Source organism: Rattus norvegicus, chromosome 11, assembly GCF_021556685.1.
Source record: "Rattus norvegicus strain SHRSP/BbbUtx chromosome 11, alternate assembly SHRSP_T2T, whole genome shotgun sequence".
Lineage (NCBI taxonomy): Eukaryota > Metazoa > Chordata > Mammalia > Rodentia > Muridae > Rattus > Rattus norvegicus.
In genome coordinates this window covers 47394276-47418621 of record NC_141544.1, presented here as the reverse complement: position 1 = coordinate 47418621, position 24346 = coordinate 47394276, and the positions used below count along the sequence as shown (strand labels likewise).

The 24346-nt window shown below is 45.1% G+C and overlaps 1 long non-coding RNA gene across 3 annotated transcripts; it reads right to left on the bottom strand.

Annotated features, from left to right (window-relative positions):
• Positions 1-98: 98 nt before the first annotated feature.
• Positions 99-15345, bottom strand: LOC148002550 (uncharacterized). Of its 3 annotated transcripts, XR_015633346.1 has the most exons (5): positions 15018-15318; positions 14723-14805; positions 14206-14360; positions 13345-13983; positions 99-1453 (listed from the first exon to the last, which is right to left on the bottom strand). It is a non-coding gene; the product is annotated as an uncharacterized LOC148002550 (long non-coding RNA). The 3 variants fall into 3 exon arrangements; XR_015633344.1 differs by lacking the exon at positions 99-1453 and having other exon boundaries at positions 12322-13983; positions 14932-15345; XR_015633345.1 differs by lacking the exon at positions 99-1453 and having other exon boundaries at positions 12322-13983; positions 15018-15339.
• Between the last annotated feature and the right edge of the window lie 9001 nt (positions 15346-24346).

Below are 24346 nucleotides of genomic sequence, written 5' to 3'. Positions count from 1 at the left end.
ATGAGCTACAGTCCAGCTACAGGCCTCAAGCTGGCCACCTCTCCTTTTGACCTGGGTCACCATCATGTTATTAAGGAAACCTGACATGTTTGGCTTACTGGCTGGAGGTAGGGGTGTCCAGAGTTCAGGGTTGCCAGATCCTCCAGTCAGACCAAAATTTTTTTTGGGATGAAGTGACTGTCAAAATGAATAGAGTCCACACATGGGTCCTGACATCCTTCAGATACAATGAAAATATCAGTATATCAGACCCTCCAGAACACCAACGTGCTTTAGTCATAGCAGCCTTCTGACAGGAGTTTTAGAATTCCTACTTCACAGCTACTCAGGAAAAAATGACTTGCTCAAGCTACAGCTAGTGTTGAGCCCAGTATTGCCCAGCCAAGAATTACAATGTGTAGCCATTGCTACAGGGAGAGTGCAGCTCTGTTCATGGGAATGTTATGAGTACATCATGAATGGCAAACACTGAAGCCACTTTATATAATTCCCAGTTGGTTTTCAAAAAGACAGAATAAATTTTCATGCAAACAATCTGTTTCATAGTAAAATTTATCTCAGTTCACCTCCTTTGGAATTCTGAGTGAAGATGAAAATGACCAAGCAGAACATTCCTCTAAGTAATGCCTATGAAAGCAGGGCCTTCTGGCCCAAGTGTTCTGTGGTCACAGTCGCCTGTCAGAGCTAACCAAGGTAGTAGAAGGAGATGGTATTTGTGGGTGTAAGACAGAGGCAAGAATCTTCTGGGTCAGTGTCCTCTCTACCGACCAGAGCAGCTGCAGTGCTCACTGAGAACAGGGTGGCCACTGTGTGGAAGCAAATCTGTTGATGACAGTCACAAAGATGCAGCCAAATGACAGTACCTTCTACCTAGGAGAGCAGGACTTGGAGCCAGGGAGGGCTCCTGGTGCTGTCACCTTAGCATCAGTGCTGAGGGGCCCACCTCCATCAGCAGACTTCTGACAATGGTGGTTTTCATCCCAAACCCAGTTAGTCCTAATGCCAAACAGAAACAAACGATCCAGTTTGGTCCACTCTGGTGAAGTACAAACACAGTTTGTGCCTGTGTCTGCGAGATGTCTGATTGTGGCAAGCACCTCCTTGGCCACTGAGTCACTTGTGATCTACTGCAACTGTCATTCTCCAGTTGACATTATGCTTGGTCCCTTAATCAGCATCTTGCTGAGTTGCAGGCAAAAGGTGAAGGCCTCTGGAGAACACAGACATGACTCTGACAGGGAAGGATTACAGCAAATGCGCATCAAATGGGAAAAGGTGACTTCTGTTTCTCAGGAGTCATTGCCTCTCTCCACCCCTGGGTACAGGGTGGCATTCAGACAGCACTGAGACCATGTTTGCAGAGGAACAGCCAGCCGCCAGGGGGCACCCTGGAGTGAGTGGGCTGTCAGCCATGGCTGCTGTGTACAGTCCAGAGAAGGGTGACTTACACTAGCTGTGGAGAGAACAGAACCAGTAAGTCTGACATCTACAATACTGGGTTTTCAACACCAGTATGTGTTAACCCAAATTCACACACGAAGTTAAAAATCTCACATTCCTCTACATATTATGGCAAGTCCTATAGTTTGTCCACAGCCATTGTGTGAAAGTCAGCTAAAGCCCTTTTCCACTTCCCTCACAGATATAGTAGGAATCGCTCAGATTGCATTCTGTACTGAAAGAAAATTAGAAAGTGCTATTCAAGCTGGGAATAGATGTAACTACAGGTAAACTTTAGGACACTTTACAAAGAGGAACCAGTTTCTTGGTTTGACGGAAATGAGCATATATGAAGTTTTGTGGTGAGGCCAGAGCTGCACCAAAGGACGTTCATAGCTGGAAAGCTGTCGTTACACCAGAAAGAAGAAAAACTAGTGAGCCAAATCTAGAAAGGACAAAACAATGAGAAGGAATTGACAAAATTAGAAGTAGGGATTTCCAGTGTCTGTTTATAGTAGTTATTGAGTTAGGTCTTTAAAAAGACTGCATTGACTGGCTGGGTAGTGATGACACGCATGTGTAATGCCAACACTCAGGCGGAGGCAGGGGCGGTGGATCACTGAGTTCCAGGAGCGCCAAAGCTACTCAGAGAAACTGTCTCAAAAGAACAAAGACCCTAAGTTTGACTAGCATCTTTAACAAAAGACAAAGTAAGAAGGCCAGATATTTAACTGTAAAAGACAACTTGATATAAAGAGCCTACTAAAAATGCTAACATAGGACTGGCTCAGTAAAGCGCCTGCTGCCAGGCTTGATAACATGAGTTGGATCCCCAGGACCCACATGGTATTAGGAGCCAACCCCTGCATATTCTTCTCTGACCTCCACATGTGCACCATGGCTCACGTGTGCACACATACAGATACAATCTAAAGTGTTTAACAAATACAGTATGTACCTTCTCTGTTAATAAGTTTCTGAGCCTCCATAGAATGCAGAAAGACTCTAGGAAAGATAGATTACCTGAATAAAGGAATAACCTCTTGGGATGACCTTCCTCAAGTTGTATTGAGACGTGTCTCTGTATTTTCTTTTTCAAGATTTATTTATTATATATGAGTACACTGTAGCCGTCTTCAGACACACCAGAAGAGGGCATCAGATATCATTACAGATGGTTGTGAGCCATCATGTGGTTGCTGGGATTTGAACTCAGGACCTCTGGAAGTGCAGTCAGTGCTCTTAACCACTAAGCCATCTCCCCAGCCCTGTCTCTGTACTTTCAATTGTTTATTCTGGCAAATAGCTAAGTCCTGGCAGGATTTGGTATTGTCCCATCACCAGGTTTTCTTTGTGTCAATGCCCATCCTTCCTCACCTGCCTAAAGGCAACCTAAGACATGTGTCAGGTGTTGTCTCACTGCTGATGGGTTGTAATTAAGACCTGACAGCCAATAGTTGAGGCAGGAAGTACGAGGGTGGGACATCGGGGCAGAGAGAGTGATATGAGGAAGATAGATATGAGAGTAGATCAGGGAGATTCAGAAGCAAACACAGAAGGGAAAGAATGGACCAGACTGGCTAGAGCAGAGAGGTATAAAGCGAGCCACATGGCAGACTGTAGGCTGGAAGCGCTGGGGGAAGTTGGAAAGTCAGCTGGGAAACTGCCCCAGCGAAGCCTAGGCTTTGAATGATCGAGGAAGTCTCCTGTCATAGTGACCACTAGCAGGGTCTTGGGGAAGTCCTACAATAATAGCCCAGTGAAGAAACTGGAAAAAAGGTGTTCAAAAGAAATCGCACTAAAAACATGTCAGGCACAGAAAGTTGCACAGTGTCTAGCAAACCATTCAAGGACCAAATAGTTCATTGCTGTTGAAACCATTACAAGTTGAACAACTTGACTGAAGCATGATCCTGACAGCAAAACTGATCCGTTAGGATTAGGCTTAGCTGTGACTAGGAGACCCAAGTTAAGGATGGCTTGTACAAGATGCATAAACAGTCTGAACAAAATGTCAGGTTGGCTTTTCAGTGTGTTAAAACGACAGTGTGCATGAACGAAGGGTTTCGTTTAGGTTTTAAGGACAGTTCAACAGTAAACAGTTTGCTGATATGTCCTTAGGTTAAAAGAGCAAAAGTGAGCCAAGATCAGAAGAGATCAGGAATCTTACTACAAGTAATCAAAGGAACAACCTGTCAAAAAGGTAGAAGGTATAAAAGCATATACACATCTAGTTTCATGAGGCCAGTGACAGATCCAGAAGAGACAACAGTGGCAACGTCTACCCACTGTCACTAAGAGACAGGTCAAGTGAAGAAACAGGCTGCTGAGCATGCGTCATCATCAATGACGGACATAACAGACAGCTTTGGAGTCTTCCACACAACTGCTGTGGGCACACATTTGAACTCAAAAGAAAGTAATGTAATGAAATAATGATACGGAAGATTAAAATAATTTCTTCTGTCTTACAATGGGAGAAAAAAAACCTCACAGTGAAGCTAAAGTTCCTACAGTCAAACTGAAAGAAACAAAGAGCAGCTTATTACAACTTTTCAGATATAGCAAGTACCTAAATAAAAAACCAGAAATCTCAAATACTTTAAACACATATTTGAAGGCCTTGGTAGAACAAGGAAAGGTCAAGCCTAAGGTTAGATGGAGGGAGAGACACCAGGACAATTTAATGAGCAGGAGATGAAACTACAAAGAAAGAAAAGGTTGGTTACTTGAAAAGGTGAACAAGATTGACAAACTCAACAAAGTTAACGAGAGGAAGGAAGACACAGATTAATAATCTTAACACGTGGTGAAGGAGAGCATTACAGCAAGTACTAATCAACTCGAAGGTGCATCAGCAAACACTGGAAAACCTATATTCTAAGAAGCTGGACAATCAGGAAGAAATGGATACCTTTCTACATGCCAGTGACCTAACAAACCAAAGGGCTGCAAACAGCTTACGTATCTCTAATGAGCAGTGAGACTGAAGCAGTAATAGCAGTTAACTAAAAGGAAAAACTGGGGACTAGATTTTGCCACCACTGACCCCTTATAGACTTGTAGAGAGCTTATGCCAATGCACCTCACATGACTCCATAAAACAGAACGGGGAAGAATGATACCAGAGTGATTTACACAGCCAAGGTTAGCCTGCTGCCAAGACTTCATGAGAATGCAACAGCAAGGTAAACTAAACCCATTCCCTGATGAACCTGGGCATCCTCCATGAAGCACCTGCAAGATAAATTCAGCAACATGATAGATCATACACCATGACCATGTTGTCTTCATTCTAATGCTACACAGAAAGCTCATACACACAGGTCTATAAACATACAAAATGAAAGAGTCTCAAGGAAAGCAGACCTAGCGGCCCACACCTATCATCCAAATGCTCCTGAGAGAAGGATTGGCACAAGTTTGAGGCCACTCTTGATACAGAGTGAGACTTTGTTGCAAACTAAAATTCCTTGTATTAGTCAGGGTACTGTAGAGAACAGAACTGAATGAACACACACACGCACACGCACACACCCACACACACATGGATGTGATGCATACATATATATGAGATTTAGAGTATTTCACAGGCTGTGCTCTGGGAGGTCCAACAGTGTCTGTTTCCCGACAGAAAGACCAACAGTCTAGTAGTTGCTTAGTCTGTGAGAATGAATGTCTCAGCGTCCCAATCTGGAGCTGGAGCCATGGAAGATTCCAAGACAGTGGCTAGTCTTACATCTGTTGGAATCCTGAAGAGTCGGCTTGAACACTATAGAAGGAGTCTCATCAACAGGACAGATGAACACGCAATGGAGAGCGAGGGCTAACAGGCAAAAAGCAATAGCTTCCTTCTTTCATGTTCTTTTGTGTGCGATGCCAGTAGAAGGTCTGGCCCAGATTCAGGATGGGTCTTCCCACCTGGAATGGTGTAGTCAGGAAAGTCCCCACCGGCAAGCCCAGGTGCTGGGTTTTCAGTTGATTCCTAATATAGTAAAGTTAACCAAGATCAGCCATGATAATTATTACCTCACTGACACCGACATAGATCGCAGTTACCAAGCTTGATACAGAAAAAGCCTTTAGTGTAGTTCAATATCTATTCTTGATGGCATAAGTAGGAGCATCTCTCAGTATTATAAGACTGTTTAGAGCAAAACACACGGTATACTAAGTGGGAAAGGTGAAAAACATTTCCTCTGAGGCCAGGAGCAGAAGACTTCCTCAGTATGAGCCTGAGTCTTAGCTACAGCAACAGAGCAGGAGGAAGAAACAGGAGGCAGGGCCTTAGATAGGAACGGAAGAGGCCCAGCCATTCCTATTAGCAGTGGCCATGATCCCATGCTGTGCATACCCTGGATTCCACCAGGATACTCTGATATCAGGTAAATCTTCAAGGAAACAGAGTAAATCATCACATGAGCATGCTGAGAAAGGCAGCAGAGAAATACTCTGACTCAGAATAGCTTAAGAATACAGTAACTAAGGATAAACCTAACCACAGAGATTCAAAGATCTCTACAAAGAAAAATTTAAATACTAGAAAAATAAATTCAAGAAGATATTAGAAGATGGAGATGTCTTGTGCTTCTGGATTGGCAAAATTAATACTGTGAAAATGTCATTACTGAAAATAACCCACAGAGTCAATGCAAAATCCTCTAAATTCTAATGGTACCTTTCACAGAATTAGAAAAATAATCTCGAGACTCACTTAGAAGCACAAAAGGCTCTGAATAGACAACACAATCCTGAGTGAAAAAAAGAGTGACACTGAGACTATCACAGGACCGCATTTCACAACACTAGAGCCACAGTGACAGAAACACTGTCATCAAGGCATACTACGCTCCCAAGTGCAACAGGTGATCAGGAGATAAACAAGGCAGGTTTTGTTCTTTTAGACAAAAGTACCTGAAAACATGTTGGAGAAAGGACGGGTCTTCTGCTCCGAGAGCTGCTCAGAACATAGGCATCTACACAAGGAGAATGAAACCAAGTACCTTCTTCACTGTGGGCAGTAGTAAGTACAAAACAAACCAGACCTTAAGTTAATGCCAAGATCTTTGAGAAACACTGCAAGAGGGGCTGGAAAGATGGCCCAAGGTTAGGAGCACTTGCTGCTCCTTGGCCTGGACTGGGTTCTCAGAGCTGGCATGGAAGCTCACGACCATTCACAATTCTAGTTCCAGGGAGCTGATGCCTCCTTTGGCCTCTGTGGATGCTGCATGCATGTGGTGCACTTACATATACATGTAGACAAGATAGCTATGCATAAATAAAACCAGGTTTCTCCCTTGATCCCCTACCCTGATCTTCCTGAGGGCAGACTGTGACCTGGGGGTGGCTGGTTGACATGAGTCCCTTTCTTCCCAAGTTGCTGTGGGTTGTTGCCCCGCTCTATCTTGCCAGCAAGAACACGCGGGGACACACGAATCCTTCTGCAGCTAAACGTTTATTGAATCTTAAAGAAAGGGCCCGGGGCGCCGGCATGGCGTGGCTTATATAGACCCTAGCGCGGTGCATCCACACCTGATTGGTCACTTACCCATGATCTCATTAGGCACGCCCTGGAGTGGGCAAAGACCTGGCACGAAGGCACTCTTGCACATGCGCACACAGTTAACTTCCTGAAAGGAAGTCGGCTGGCGCAGTGGAGGCCAGCGCCATCTTGTAATGGCAAAAGCTATCCTGGCTTTCCACGTGGGGCGCAGTGGAAGCCAGCGCCATCTTGTGGTGGCGAATGTTATTGCGGCTCTCCACATCTCCCCCTTATTGTTTTACTAATATGAGGCTGGTCTAGGTCCCTGAAGTTACGTCCATCTGCTGTGGCTCCTGTCTTAGGTCATTCCTCTATGTCACAGCCTTATCCGTTGTAGGGTAACCCTATCGCCACCAGGCCTCATGTCTTAGATTGGTCTGTGCATGAGGAAAGTTGCCCGTCTCTGGATACCACAGTGCTGTGTGACAGTAACTGTTAAACGACCTAGGGCAAACTCTATAAAAGAGGCCAGCCAGAAAATGAGTTAGTGGGGAAATCATGATCACCCTATTGCGTGCAATGAGGAAACCTCAGCGATATAGAAGGGCTGATCAAAGAATCATTGAGTCTCTCTCAGACCAGTGCAATGGATCCACAGATACCTGGGGTGCAAGAGCAGAGAACTCAGATGCCGACTAATTCTTGAGCATAGATAACCAAATTCTAGGGGAGGCCCCTTCTTCAATGGCCACAAGTGCTTGAGTGATAACGACCTTGTCACGTTTTTGTTGAGATCTGAGTTTGCAAACCAACCATAGCATGAACACCAATCCACAGCATAGGGCTGTACCAAACAGAGCCACTCCCAATAAGTAGTGGGCACCTCATCTGGTTCTCCTCAGCTGCTACCATCAAGGGCCATAGTCAAGCCGCTCCTATAATAAAATTTAGAATTCCCAATTGTTAGCAACTACTCCAGAAAGTTCACCCACTGTGCTTGCCTAACAATAGATTGGGGGAGGGTAACTCTAGACACTGTAGACACAATGGCTGTAGAAGTAATGGCTGCTACAATAGCAGCGAAAGTAACAAGGTCTTTCCCAGGACAGTTTAGGATCAGCCATTCTTTTCTGGAACAACCAGCAGGCAATGGAACCATGTCTGAGATCTGCACAACCAGGGCAGAGTTCCCCAGTCCACAGCAGCTTTACGCAGGTGGCATTCCTGTGAAGCTATAGACTGTAAAATGACAACACCAGTTAAGGCAGCAAGAGTCACCAGGGAAATGAGGGGGGCAGCAACGGCTGGAGTCCAGTCTTCTCCAGCAAGCAGCAGTGCACAGAGGGTCAGAGAGCAGGCCACAGTGGGACGGGACACACGCAGTGGTAACACTGACTGCAGCAACGCCAAAATCTCTGTGATGACAAAAGATGAGGGGGAATCTTCCATCTTCCTCTCAGGGCAGAGGAATGATTCTAGGGACCTGAACCACGAGAGCTGAATCTTTATGCAACCAGGATCAGCAAGTCTCACCAGCCACTCAGGCAGCTGGCACACTCTTGTAGCATCCTGTAGAAAAAACACAAACATTCCCTCTTCCCCATAAAAATACCTGGACAGGATCATGTCAATATGTGGATCTTTCTATTTCACCTAGGCAGAAGTATGTCTAGTTCTACGGTGCCATAGACACTCAGAGTGTTCCTTGGCATACAAATTTAAAAATTGAAATAAAAGGAGCATTATTTAGCATACAGGGATAACTTCCCTTTTTTATTTATTAAAATTTTGTTAAAATATTATTAAGATAAGTCCTCGAGGATTAAATTGAGGACACTGAGCACTTGTATTTATAAATTGACTTGTATACCAAATTATTGTCTCCAGCATTATTGTTTTGGATATATAAAGAATGAGATTTTTGACTAATTGTTCTTATGTAAGGCCTATAATCTGTCTGGTATCATTGCCCTCCCTTGTTAAGGAGCCCAGGCAATCCAGTTTGAGTTCTTAAATGGCCTATAAAGGAACAGTATTTAGTGTTCTTAACCACTAAGCCATCTCTCCAGCACCTCACAAACTTTACCTAAACATAAACATTAATTAGAAATGCCAAATCCTGTAAATATTGTCCAGATTTGGTCTTACTAGAAATCCCTGAGCTGGCAGGGCGAGGCTGGGAATTTAAAGTAAGCAAATGGAGTTTTCCTCTTTTCATATCAACTCCATTACCATTATTAAAGCTAGGTATGAGTCTAAGGTTTAATTTAGTTGTCTGAGCCAGAGCACTGAAAGGACAGTGAGTTGTCAGACAATTCACACTGAAATCATCACTCACTGATTTCATGTAGAAAACTTGTCTCTAGTAAAGCATTAAGTAATTGAAATCAATTGTAAACCACAAGCCACACATTGGCTATCAGTATGTGAATTGAAAGCTTAATTTTTTTTAACATTATAAAAACAGTGGCTAACGCATGGAATTTAATAATCTGTGCTGAAGCAGCAGAAACTCAAGAGAATAAACAAGTGATCCAATCATACATGTAGCCTTTTCATTAGATGAACCACCTATAAATACAGTGAGTGCATTTCCTATGGGTTGCATGTACAAATTTACAATAAATACAAAAGCATGTAAAGAGTAAAATTATCAATTTTGTCTGAAAAATTTGTATATGTAATAGGCCAAATATCAGTATTTTGTAATAACCAATGTAATTGTTGTTTGGAATAAGGTATGTCTCACCAGGTTTCTTTTTAAAATACTTCCATGACTCTAGCCTACAATTTTGTATTAACACAACTGAAGCTTTATCTCCAATGTGGATAACAAAGACCTAAGTCCTCTGGTAAGGTGAGGTACTTAGCCAATTAACATATCCTTAGAAGCTTAAAATTAGTTTCAAATATTCTTTTCTGGAGTAGTGTAACAGCTACTCCCCAAATATTATAGCTCATTTTGAGAGCAAAGATTTGTAGTAAAAATTTCCATATACACTGAAAGATTTAAAGTTCTAACTTCTTACATTGAAGAAGCAACAAAATTACATAATACAAGGCTGTTAGCCATTCCTAATGATGTCACTTTATGGGCTCTCTAAAAGTATAAGCAAGCTCACGAAATGAAAACTCACAATCGCCAGGATGTAACAAATTGCATAAAAACAATCCTCTATATCTATCTTGAAATGGCAGTTGGAGTAAGCAAACAGGCTGTAATGCTCTCACAAGTTCTAAAACCTCATCAATCCTTCGTAAATCCTGTAACAATCTCTACCTGTTTGATTTTTCTTAATTACAAATAAGTTTGAGTTAGTCAATGTAACACTGGCAATCCTTAATCACAATCTTTAAGTTCTCCTTGTAACACCAGAGCACAACCACAAGGTCACCTGAGTTCTGAGTATGTGACGAGGCAGCTGTCCTTGGGGCAGTGGAATTAGCATCAAAATACAGATAGCTTCAGGGCAAACCACAACTTTGGAAAGCAAAACTCAACCTCCAACAATCTAGTCTCTAAAATCCAGTCTCCAAGATACCGAGTCTATCCTTCATGTTACAAAGTTTGACTGTTAATTCCTCCATATGAACACACGATGGTGTAGTCTCCAGTACCTCAGCAAAGAGACTTTGTCCTAAATTCTTTTAGAAGCCTGGTTTCTAGAGTAAGAATTCCATAAAAAAATTATCTCAGTTTAGACCTGTTTCCCTAGGTTGGCCCATGTCACATGTTGTCTAGAATGACTTTATCCAAATTACCAGCTTTATGTCAACTTTCTGTTACCAATATTATACCTTTTTAACCATATCCAATAACTTAAAAGCCAATAGTCCATAACCAAGGCATGTAAAGCATATTTATACATTTAAAACCAATCAGAAACAAAATGGAAGTGGCTACACATATCTTTAATATTTAGACCAAGCACCATTTTTACCCTTTTAGCAATGATTTTAAGAGAAGCACCTTGTCACCTGTTGAGTCTAATAATCACAGTCAAAGATTTTCTAAGGGAAACAGCCATCAGTTTTATTACCATAGAAGCTGAGGAGCTGCTGGTGCCTTTAAGATCAGCTCGTGCAGACGCTCAGCCCCCCGGGCAGCTTCTCCAGCTGACCTAGACTCCTGGCTAAAGGCCTGATTGAAACTGCTTTTTATTCATTTGTTCCTTTTTGAAATGAGTTAAAAACAAATCAAGGTGTGAACGACCGGCAGATAAAGTTTTTACCACTTTCTCTTTTGAACATGAAACATAAAACATTTAAGCAACAAGAAACAAAAACCACAGACATAAACTGACATACACGGACAGCATGGTGCACCAAGGACAGACAATAGACAAAGGGGAAAAACCAGATGGTGTCCCAGAAAAGGAACCCAGATTCCAATAGGAGCCAGCAGAGAGGTAGGATTTCCCCTTTCCCACCACTTCCACGGTGACCATCCACTTGAGTGGAGTTGATATGGACGATGGATTGTCTCAATTCCTGGACTAGTCTATCAACGTGTTGAAACCAAATTCCTGTAAGATACTGAGATATATTACGGGATATCTGAGCAGCACGACTGACATTCACAAATGGTATGGAAGTGAAGCACAGTCCTGAATATTTCCACTCACAACCCAATTACATTAACTCCATCAAGCTGTGCATGGGCATTGAGATGTCCTTTTGTTTGATTCTCCTGAATAAATTTTTCAGGCGGTCTACCTCTATCAAATCTGATCAGTATGACTCTGTGAAGCTCTTCTTCCTAGCGAGCTGCCTCATCTTCTAAATCCTCTTCCTCAGAGGAGCCAAGCTCGTCTGTCTCTGAGCTATCAAGCTCTAAAGCCTCTAACTCCTTTACCGGATAAAGGCTTCTCCTTTTCAAAACTTTTTTCTCCTTTCTCTGTTTCTCTCCTGGGGCGTTCTTTCCCCAACCTCTCGCTCCCTCAGATCTGAAGTCTTTGGAAGGGTCTGTCTGCTTATATTTATCTTTTCTCTTTGAGCTCTTTAATTTTTTATGCCGCTCTGTTTCTGACATGCTGCCTTGTAACTTCCCTAGCACTCTCTGTCCTGCTATTACAGTTGGGCGGCTCCCATCTTCTAGGCACGACCTCTGACGTTGTCTAGCAGCAGCCAAAAAATCAAAAACCAAAAGAGAAAGCATGAAGGCTGCTAAAACGATAACAAAAACTTCTGCCGCATCTTCTAGCAGGGGAGAGAAGTGGAACAGATCAAGACCAAACATATCTTTCAGAGCTTACCTTAAACACTACAGTTCTGGATTCCCTCCGAGGATGGAGGACCCCTCTCTCGGCGCCTGGCGATGGTGTGGCATTTCTATCCCGGGTTTCGGCACCAGATACCCCGAGCTATCTCGCCAGCAAGAACATGCGGGGACACACGAATCCTTCTGCAGCTAAACGTTTATTGAATCTTAAAGAGAGGGCCCGGGGCGCCGGCATGGCGCGACTTATATACACCCTAGCACGGCGCATCCACACGTGATTGGTCGCTTACCCATGATCTCATTAGGCACGCCCCGGAGTGGGCAAAGACCTGGCACAAAGGCACTCTTGCACATGCGCACACAGTTAACTTCCTGAAAGGAAGTCGGCTGGCGTGGCGGAGGCCAGCGCCATCTTGTAATGGCAAAAGCTATCCCGGCTTTCCACGTGGGGCTCAGTGGAAGCCAGCGCCATCTTGTGGTGGTGAATGTTATTGCGGCTCTCCACAGGTTGTGGTGAATTACAATAGAGACCTTCACGGAGACAACATGTAACATGCGGGCAGTTATACTATACAAACACTTACGAAATTAAACTCCCAACCATGCTACTTAACATTACAAGGGAGCAGCCCTCAAATGATGACGTAATAAATGCGTGAATATGTTCAGCATCCCCAGCCGTCGGGATGCGAGTCAAAGCTATGCTAGACTGCATCCCCGCTTCTCACGGCTGCCAGTGATACAAACTACAGCCACCGCCATGGAAATCAGCATGGAGGTCCTTAAGAAAACTACAAATATCCCTCATAGGATCCAACTTAACTGCTTCTGAATATTCCCGAAAGAACCTAAGTCAGCACTCTGCATATGCCCGTGTTTGCACAGCGCTACTCACAACAGTCAAGTTACAAACCCCGTGTCAGTTTTCTGAACAGATGAATAAAGCAAGAGCATGCAGTGTGCTCACAGTGGAGCGTCGCCCACCTCTAAAGTCAGGATATTTTAAGAGATCATTATATTGAGCAAAACAGCCAGATCCAGAGATGCTATACTTCTATAATGTGAAATCCACATTAATGTACTACATATGCAGGAAGAGGCTTGTCTGCTTTTGGAGGATGCCAGGAGGGAAGTGGGTGGCCAGGGAACTTCTCAGAGGCTTTCTGCAGGCTGGTCTGCATGGTGCCCCATGTCCTCTTACCTCACAGCTCCCTTCTCCATTCTGGCTGTACTGTGGCACTGTCTGAAGAGCTGCAGCTTCTGAAAACCTGAAGGTATGTGAACAATATCACTGGCAACTGGTCAAGGAGCCTGGGGGCCCATAGGTTGCTCCGGTGTGCCTGGTTGGAGGACATGGCCTTGCAAGAATTCACTGGTGCCTCAGCACTGTGACAGAGGAAAAGTCCATGGGGGACAGGTCTGCTTTGGCTCACAGTTTCAGGAAATACTTCATGGTGGAAAGACATGGCACCTGAAACAGCTTAGTCCATTACAGCATGGGCTTCAACATGGCAAGTAGGAAACAGGAGAGCAGAGGAGCAGAGCTGGTTAAACCATCAGAGGCACATCCCCATTGGTCTATGTTCACCTGCTAGGCTCCAAGTCTATAGGTCCCTAGAAACTGGGGGCGGGGGCAGCTATTCAAGAACAAAGGACTCTGGACATTTTGCACTTAAACTATAGGAGACAGTGAGGACAGTGTGTGCTAACCAGCTCTGCAACCTCACAGGCACAGAGCAATACTTCAGGGAACAGGATCACCCGTACTACTGCAGGGCAGGCATATCTTCTGTGTATTGCCTGGCTTTGGGCCTTCACAGAACGGGTAGTCAGCAAATATCTGTGGGGCAAGCAAATGAGAAGCATGGCATGAAAAAACCCAGCAGGATCATGGGCCTGCAGTCAGTGCGGCCAAATGCACACTGTTCAGGAAAGAAGATGGTGTCACAGCCTACGTTAGTTCTATCCACACTTCACCAGAGATTACACTAGGGCACAAGGCCTCACTCCAGTGCAAACGGTAAGCTAAAACCCTTATCCACAAGACCTGAAGAACCCTTACCTTGAAGGCTTGCTGTGTGAAGTCAAGTGTCTGTCCAAAATGCTGGGTCCTAGTGGCTGTTACAGATCTCCACCACAGCATAATCATCAGGGCACGCTTGACCAGGGAGTGGGTCCTGTGCTGGGAAGAAGCTTTCATTCTCCCTGGCCTCTCATCTAAGACAGAAAGTAAACAGGCCTTCAAACACCCAGATTTAAGTCTGTTACACTCTGAAAGGAGACTCATGTTGTCCCACAGAGGCACAATCCTCTTCTCTGTGTCATGGAGAAATGGAAAGCACAGAGCATTTTCCTGAGAGGACACTGTATGGCTTCATGCCAGTGTGTAAGCTCTGTGGGTCAGACTAACTGGTGTGCTCAACCTGAAGGGAGCTAGAGGAAAATTCTCAATACGGGGAACTCATAAAAAAACATGACAGACATGAGTAGACCAAGATCAGACACTGAGTACCAAGGTGCAGAACAAGAAAGAGCTGACATTTTAAAACAGCTATTTTAGTCAGAACTAGTTCTCTTACCTGGTGACAGATGTGTGCTGGGAAGACTATGACTGTCAGTTGCCTAGGCTCATCTTCTTCCTCCTCTCCACTGTGGCTTTCATCTGAAATGTGAGAAGAGCTAAGTCTTCCTCCACTCCCGTGAGCTAGCAGCCGTGGCTGCTTCTCTGCTTGCTGAGGAGGCAAACTCGAAGGCAGAGGCCAGAGCCCATCCTCATCTGTGTGCTCACCCACTGCTTTGTGCTGTTGCCAGCAGAGCACCCAACATCCCTTTTACAGCTAGGTTGGTCTGGTACTATTCAGACCTCTCTGGTACCTCTCCCCCTCTGTTGGATGTCTGTGGTCTCATTCACTTTGATGATTTGTTTCAGTCACATTCATGTGTATGTCTGTGTGTGTGACTACAGGAGCCTTGACTAGCCCAGATGCATCAGATCCCCTGGAGCTGGAGTTATGAGCTGTTGTGAGCCACAGACATGGGTGCTGGTCCTCTGGGAGCACTAAACCATCTCTCCATCCCCCTGGTTTTCTTCACATGAAAGCCCTGTGTTTGCATGTTTCAACTTTTGGGGTTGCCCAGAGGCACCAGATGTAGGCTTCCCCACTCCCCAGCGCAGGATTTTGTCATGGCCAGTGCTGTGGGTAAAGACTCAACGATGAAGCAGTTACTGTTGCTCCAGTCATTTCCTAAGGATTAGAGACTATTTTTAGGACCAGTGTGGTGACCATAGACAAGAGACAGTCACTGTTTCATCTGTTTTATCTGAAACCCGGACTTATTTTTTTCCTTCTCTTTTTCCTCTTCCTTTTTGAGACAGTCTGTAACTCACTTACGTAGTTCAGGCTGGCCTTGAACCCCTGATCCAGCTTCATTTGTTTATATTGTAAGTAGACACTGGTCTATAAGTTACTCCTGATGATCTGCCACCCAGAAGTGTCCCAAAAGAACTGGGACTCTCGTGGCCTGGCTCTGTGGGCTCTGTCCTGGCACAGTTCCTTCCAGTCTTTCTAGTGAGGAGCAGAGGCTCCAAGAGAAGGCTACAAGAATGGCAGGCAGGAGAAAACCAGCTTCCAGGGTTCCTCCTGCCCTCCTTGATTTCTGGCCCTCAGCCCTCAGGAAATGTCCTTGGTGACTCTACACTCTCAGGGCTTGTCCCAGGCTGACACTGCACTGCTTTGGTTAAGGGCAGCAGAAACTTAGAGAGAAACCACAGATCCCAGACTTCAATCCATGCAGTCATTTCTTTCCTCCCCTCCAAGCCTCCATGTGCCCCACAGAGGCTCAGGCAGTGACCCTGTCAGAACAACAGCTCTGAACAGCTTGATGACCTGGGTTGGTCACACTGACCTGACAGGAGGAAGAAAATGCCTCCCTTTAAAACCTGGCATGATTGAAGGGGCTCGAGACCCCATATGAACAACAATGCCAAGCAACCAGAGCTTCCAGGGACTAAGCCACTACCTAAAGACTATACATGGACTGACCCTGAACTCTGACCTCATAGGTAGCACTGAATATCCTAGTAAGGGCACCAGTGGAAGGGGAAGCCCTGGGTCCTGCTAAGACTGAACCCCCAGTGAACGGGATTGTTGGGGGGAGGGCGGCAATGGAGGGAGGATGGGGAGGGGAACACCCATATAGAAGGGGAGGGAGAGGGGCTAGGGGGATGTTGGCCTGGAAACCAGGAAAGGGAATAACACTCGAAATGTAAATAAGAAATACTCAAGTTAATAAAAAAAAAAACCAACCAACCAACCAAACAAACAAACAAACAAAAAAACCTAGCATGAGAGGGTTGGGGATTTAGCTCAGTGGTAGAGTGCTTGCCTAGCAAGCACAAGGCCCTGGGTTTGGTCCTCAGCTCCGAAAAAAAAAAAACAAAAACAAAAACCTGGCATGAGGAAATGTTTAGGATAGAGAGAACATGAGGACAGAAATCCACAGAGCTACAGTTGTTTGACCCCTTGAGATGAAACGAACAGCAGGACACACAGCAAGGACTGTCCTGTGCCTCTCACTAGGGATGTCAGTGTGGCTCACTCACTCACTTGGCACGTTTGGTCAGTGGGGCATGGCTGGCTGGTAGCCCTTAGACGGCCAGCTTGGGTGAGGTTTAAGTAGAGTCTGTTCTTCCCTTCCATGTGGGCACCTACCCTTGCTCTAAGCACACTAACAAAGTCACACTGGAACTAAAACCCAAACTCTCAGGCATACAAAGGGGCAGGGAATAGGACACATGATGGGGGAGGGCATTATGGGGGAGGGTGGTAATAGAAACTGACCAGAAAGAGCACAGAGGACAGAACTAGATATGGATATTAAAACGCCAGTCGTGAATGCATTCTATATGTTAAGAACAGTATATGGGGCTGGAGAGATGGCTCAGCCGTTAAAGGCTAGGCTCACAACCAAATATATAAGAACAGTATATGATATGTCAGTACATCAGGGCTTGGGAAGGATGACCTAAGACCCACTCCTGGGCCTGGAGAGATGGCTCAGTGGTTAAGAACACTGACTGCTCTTCCAGAGGTCCTGAGTTCAATTCCCAGCAACCACATGGTGGCTCACAACCATCTGTAATGGGATCTGATGCCCTCTTCTGGTGTGTCTGAAGACAGCTACAGTGTTCTCATATAAATAAAATAAGATTAAAAAAAAAAAACCCCACTCCTTAGGTCGGGACCTACAGTGTCTAGGACAGAAGATGCACTCAGTGTGCTAATAGCAGATTGGTTAAGAGGAAGAAAACGACTTAAAATGTAGCATCGTGGGCTGGTGAGAAGGCACTTGCAGGACCCTCACAGTAGGGAGAAGCAACTCCCACCAACTTGTCCTCTGCTACAAGATGACCACACCCAAACAAATGCAATGATTTTTTTTTAAACTTAGCAATAGAAGCCATTCAAACTGAAGCAGAGAAACTATGAATGGATATTGAGGCATAAGATAACAAGTGCCTGACACCTTAACTGTATCATTGGGATGATGGAGGGAGAAAGATGAGCATCCACATAAACGGTCTGAATACTCTGAGATGAAACCTCCAGGAAGCAGACTTCTGTGAGGCAGAAAGGTGCCCCAGGCACAGCTCAGAACCACTGACAGAGAAAACCATAAACAGCAGCCAGGGAAAGAGCCAGTCATGTTCTGAGGAAAGGCTAAGAACAACAGGAGACTGCAGTGTGAGCATGGATCCCAGTGGCAGGCAGGCCCGTATACTTAGAGCACAGAGAGGAAAAAGCAAGGCAGCAATCTGAACTTCCAGACTCACCACAAGTCTTTCACAGAATGGTGAGACAGTTTTTCAGGTACTGAGGAGCTGAAAGGAGTTAGCACCCAGGAGACCCTAGTGAGGAGAGAAGGTAAGGGGTGTTTTTCAAACAGAATGACATCAGGTAGAGACCAGGGATCTCTGCCAAGGACGGAACACTGCAAACTGTATGCAGAGGAATGCACAACAGCTGTGTACCACTAAGACTTATTAATGGCAGCACTGGCTATCAGAGGAGTGCAAATCAAACCTGCTACACACAACTTCACGTCTGTTTAAATGGACAGACAGTTAGAAGATGGTATTGTGTGCTGAGGATGGAGGGGAACTGGAAGGCACATGTACTCCAGGTGAGAACGTAAAATGGTGCAGCCACTTGGGAAAGTAGCTGGGAGCTGGTGATGCTGTTAGGCATTTGCTTCAGAGAAATGGGAAACTAGCCCCATACCAAACCTTCAACAGCAGCACTGTTCACAACAAGCAAGCAAGCAAGCAAGCCAGCAAGCCAGCAAGCCAGCAAGCCAGCAAGCCAGCAAGCCAGAAGCAAACTATCCATGAACTAAAGAATGGATTAATAAAAAGCAGCCCATTCACACCATGGGTATCACTTGGTAAGGAAATGAAATGAATTACTAATGCATTACAAATGTGTGAAAGCTAATAGGATATGCTAAGAGAAGGTAGTTCCCAACTGCAGTGTGTCCATCCACAACAAATTTATTTAGAGATACCAAGTAGATTGGAGGTCATCTTGCATCTGGTGAGGCAGGAGGGTGAGATGATCACTACAGGAGATGAGGTTTCATTTAAGAAGGTGAAGACCATGTAAGGACGTAAAGATTGTGATCTGTGTGACCCGTGGATCCACAGAAAACATTAAATGACCTGTTTTAAGCTGCACATGGTGCTGCACATCTGTGAACTCCAGGTCTTGGATTGCTAACGGGAGTCTTCTCTCCATAAGCTCTTAGCGGGGGTTGAACTTTGTTAAATTAGTCTGTATTTCCTTTTAGTATTCACTGGGATGACCATGTGATTTTTGCCTCACTTCTGTTTCTTTGCTGTTCGCCACTTACTGATTTGCATGTGCTGACCCACACTTGCAAAGCGAATGAAATAAAGGTGGCCACGACGCATGGTCTAGTAAGGGTGCTGCTGAGCAGGTTTGTAAATACTTTACTGAGAATTGTTGCCTCGGTGTTCACCGGGAAAATTGCTCTACTTTTCCTGATTATTTTCTTATCTCGTTTGGTGTCAAGGTGTCAACGTTTGATAAAATGAGGGTGTTACTGTTCCTTCTTTTTCTTTTCCAAGCCAGAATGGATGTCACCAAAAACTAGTCCAGGGAGATGGTTCAGTAGGTGGCAACCAAGCCAGATGACCTGAGTTTGACTCTCAGGAACTCACATGATAAGGAGAGTATGGACTACCCTAACTTGTCTTCTGACCTCAATACACACATTAAGGTATATGCACACACATGCTAAATAAATGTAAAAAGAAAACTAAAACAAGAAACAAATATTGGGAGGATGTGTGGAAAAATGAACCTTTGTACACCTTTGGTAGGGATGCAAATTACTTCATTCACCCACTATATAAATCGGTATGGAGTTTCCTAGAAAGAGCAAGAATAGAACCAAACCACTCCTGAGTGTGTTCCAAAAAGAATAAAAGTCAGCACACACAGCACACACAGAGAGATCCGTATACCCGTCCCTACTATGGCATATAGAACAGCCATGTTGAGGATCAGCCTTTGTGATGGATAGTCTTCACTGTCCACTTGACCGAATTTAGAATCATCATGGAGACATACGTCTTGGTGTATCTAAGGGGGTGTTTCCAGAAGGTGCAACTGGAGAGGGGAGACCCACCCTGGATGTGGGTAGCACCCTGCTAGGGTCCTAAATAGAAGTGACCGTGAGTTGAGCACCAGCATCCAGTGTTTCCTGCTGCAGATGGACAGTGAGGAGCTGCCTCACACTGCTGCTACCATGCCTCCTCTACCACGAGGGGCTGTGCCCTTCTGAGCTTGCGCCAAAGTCAGACCTTCCCTCTTTAAATCGCTTGTGCATGGGACTGGAGCAAGGGAAAAAGTAACTGATGAAGCCTAAGTGCTGTGAATAAGAAGATGTCTATGTGCATAGTCCAATTTTATTCACCCAGAAACATTACTTAAATCTTACTCGCTTTATGTGGCTTGTCACATTTTTGAAAACTTTGCTTTGCATGTATTTATGTGTGTTGGGTATGTCTGTAAGACTGAGGGTGTGTGCACATGCTCATGTGTGCACATATGGAGGTCAGAGTTGACACTATGGATCTTCCTTTGCTGCTTTCTACGTTTGAAAATCTTTAAAAAAATTTATGTGTATTGGTGTTCAACCTGTATGTATGTCTGTGAAGGTGCCAGATCCCCTGGGATTAGGGTTACAGACAGCTGTGAGCTGCCATGCAGGTGCTGGGAATTGAACTCTGGTCCTCTGGAAGAGCAAGCAGCCAGTGCTCACAACCACTGAGCCATTTCTCCAGCTCCACTCTCTAGCTTTTTTATTATTTATCTTAAAGATTGTATGTATATGAGTGGTGTCGCTGCAGTCATGTTTGTGCAGTAACCATGGAAGCTAGAAGAGGGGACTGGATCCCTTGATACTGATGTTATCGACAGGTGCTGGAAACTGAAGCTAGGTCCTCTTCCTTCTAAAGGCTGTAGGGCCTTTAACCATGGAACCTCCTCTAGTTTCTACCTTTCTGAAAACAATCTGAGCCATACTAGTTTGGCTAGACTGGCTGCCCGGTGAGCTGTTAGGATTCACCTGCTCCAGGGCTATGGTTACAGAGTTGCAGTTAGCTTTTCTTATGGTGTACTCAGGGGCCTTTATGTGGTGCTGGGACCCAAAATCAGTTCCCCATGCTTGCATAGCAAGCGCTTTACCCGTGAGTCATCTCCCCAGCGCTTGCTTGGCAGATTTGTTCTAGAGGAAAATAAAACTATAAAAAACAAAAATGAAAAAATAATGGATCAGACTTTAAAACTTGAACAGCACAGCTCAGGCAACAGTGTTTGCCTGGCATGCAAACAACCCTGAGTTCTATCTCCAGTACCACAAAACAAACAGACAAACACTCCGGGGACGGTTCAGTAGGAAAATGCTTGCCTTGTAAGCCTGATGACCTGAATTTGGTCCCTAAAACTCAGATGAAGGAGGAAGGCAAGAACTGATGCCACAAAATTGTCCCCTGATCTCTTTACGCATGCCACAGCATGCATGTGCCACAGATGTATTAGACCCTCTAATAAAATAAAAAAATCCTTCAGACAAGAAAGTAATTCCAAAAGCTCAAAATTCTGTTTTTTCTTAAAATTTCAAAATACTTAGAGCTGCATAGTTGGCTCAGCAGATAAATGTGTTTTTAAAAGCACCTGCCACACAAACCCAATGACCGAAGTTTAATTGTCAGGTCCCACCGTAAAAATAGAGAACCAACTCCTGCAAATTGCCATTTGATTTCCACTCTGGAGCCCCAACCCCACTTTACATATTACATCTCTCTCTCTCTCTCTCTCTCTCTCTCTCTCTCTCTCTCTCTCTCTCTCTCTCTCACACACACACACACACACACACACACACACACACACACTCAGACACACACACTCAGACACACACACACACACACACACACACACACACACACCCCTGTAAAAAAAATTAATCTTACTTAGTCGTAAACTCAAGACTGATCAGCCTGACAAAAATATGCCTACTAGTTAGGGTTAGGGTTAGGGTTAGGGTTAGGGTTAGGGTTAGGGTTAGGGTTAGGGTTAGGGTTAGGGTTAGGGTTAGGGTTAGGGTTAGGAGTCAAGTAATTTGACAAAGATGTATTGACTGTGAATGAGCCTAAAGACAGATGCTCAGTGTCCTTAGACTTAGGGAAGTGGAAAGAAAAGCCCTGATGACACAGCATTGCACACCCACTATAATTCAGCACTGTGACAACTCTGATGTCACAAGGCTCCCTGGTGGAAGCTCAGCGGCGTAAGTGTAGGTGTGTCCTGGAATCTCTGGAATATGCACTCTAGCAACACAAGGTTATGAACAAGGAAGAGAAGGCCATGCAGGTGACTAAGGTATAGGTCCAGTCTAGAACAGCAATAAAGGCAACTTTGCTTTGGAGGCTGGGAGGAGCCCACGGGAACAAACAAGAGGCACACACGGAAATACAAAGTGCAAAGAAAGACAGCAAGGAGTCAGGAAAAATGCAAACCAGCCTGAGAATAGGCAGCATGGTTAGGAAGCTGTAACTCCCTAAGCATGTACAGTCTCATATGGGTCAGATGCCATGGAAGCTGTGTGGGGGCCAGGCAGCAGTGGACTGCACTCTGACTTTAGGAGTGTCTAAGGAGAGAAGTTGATTTGGGCTTGGAGGGGAGCAGCAGTCAGAAGATGAATGGTCAGAGCAGTGAGTGAGTTTGCTCAGTATGTGCAAGCCTGAACTCAGGTATTACTTCGGGGAAGTTATTTAAACTTTGAGGTTTGTTTCTGCATCTGTTAAATGGGTATGAAAAGGGCACTTAAATGCCATGACACTTGAAAACAGTGGGTTTAATATTCCCAAAGTTTCAGTTAAAATGATGCTGGAAGACGGGCAGACCGAGTCTGGTACTGTGAGAAAAGCCAGATGAGGGCCAGGCTCACTAGGCTCACTGGATGTGAAGGCCACCAGTTTTGTGTTATGTGGTTTCTATCCTATGTCATCTGTGTACTTTGGGATGTTTGCTGAGCAGCTATGAGCAAGGCACGCATTTTTATCACCCACAAGCTTGAACGATGAGATGGGCTGTGAAGGTCCCACACTGAAAGGACAGTGTGGTAGGAGGGGGCCTGGCTGCTGAGTAGGCACTGGCTATGTTCAGAAAGAGCAGTGTGTGGGGGCAAATAGGAGCAGGCAGCTGTGAGTGCAGGGCAGACCAACTGTGCCAGCCCAGAAGACAAGAACTGAAAGGGAAAGGACTGGAAGCATGAGTTCAGAGGGCTGGTAAGAGCAATAGTGTGTTAGGTATATTCTTTGCTTAGCTGTTAGGTTCCTTGAGTGTAAGGTCACGTGTACTAACATTTAAGAAGAGCTCTGTGGAACTGCTTCATTGCTGGTGTTAGGCCGCTGTGCTCTAGCACCTCACTCTGTCCCTAACAACAGCTCCCACTTCTAAAGAACTCACTAAATACACCAGCAGGTTTTGCTGTGCTAGCAGCTTCCCTCATGACCCCAAGTCTGCCCACTCTCATCACCTCCACTCCCTCCTCCCTTCTTCCTAGCTGCTATCAAGGGCTGATTCCTGGGCCTCTGTCCAAAGCTGAAACCCTACCTCACCTACTGCCCCCACCCCCTCTTCTCCCCTTCCTGGTTCCATTCTTCTCTGGATTACCAGGATCATATCACGTGTTTTACCGTCCTACTTGACGTCAGCCTCTGCTATTGTAATGCTCTTGTCTATTCTGTTGTAACTGGGGTACTAGAACTGTGGCATATTTGATGGTTGAATGAATAATGGCAGGTCAATATTATGTAGCCATCATGGAGTCCAGGGCCACTTGGTTTGCTCTGGGAGGGTGGGGGGAGTGGGCAGCTGGGTATTCCAAAGCCCCTGCAAGGCACATGCAAGGCAGAGGAACCAGGACCTGTCAGATGTACAGTGGTTAGAGGACACTGTCCCTCAGTGCCTGAAAGCCCAGGAAGTGGGAAGGGCTTGGCTTCAGTTTTCTGTCTGGCAGGTTAGTGACTGTGGTAGTTGTGCCTCTGGAAGCAAAGCAATGCAGCCTCCCCAGAGGCTAGAAGAAAGCTGGAGTCCTGCTGGCGCTGGGTGGCAGCCAGCGTCTGGAAGTACAATGCCCATCTGTTTCACTGCCTTCTCTTTTCAGAGGCTGCTGGCTCACCCCACTGGAATGGGGTGGCACTTCAGGACACGAAACTTGGAGCTGGTGGCAGATTTCTTGGAACTGGTGGCAGGAAGATCTAAATTAAGACTGTTCTATCACAACAAATAAATAGAAGCTGAAATAGAGACTAAAGGAATTCAGCAGAATGCCTTCATACATAATTTCTTAAATACAGAGGAAGACCTCAGGAAGCAGACTGGTATTTATTCAATAGAGCCTCAAGGTATTTGCTGAAAACAATGACACTATTTGACACAAAAGCACAAGCTTCTCTTTTTGAAGCACCCTGTGCCATAGATGATGGCAATTTCCACTCTGCTTGGAAGGTTCTTGACAAGGCCCCAGGCCTGGCCCATTACCTGCTCAGGGGACAAGACGAGTTACTCCAGCATGGGGTCAGCATCATGTACTCACACAGAAGCTTCCTGCTT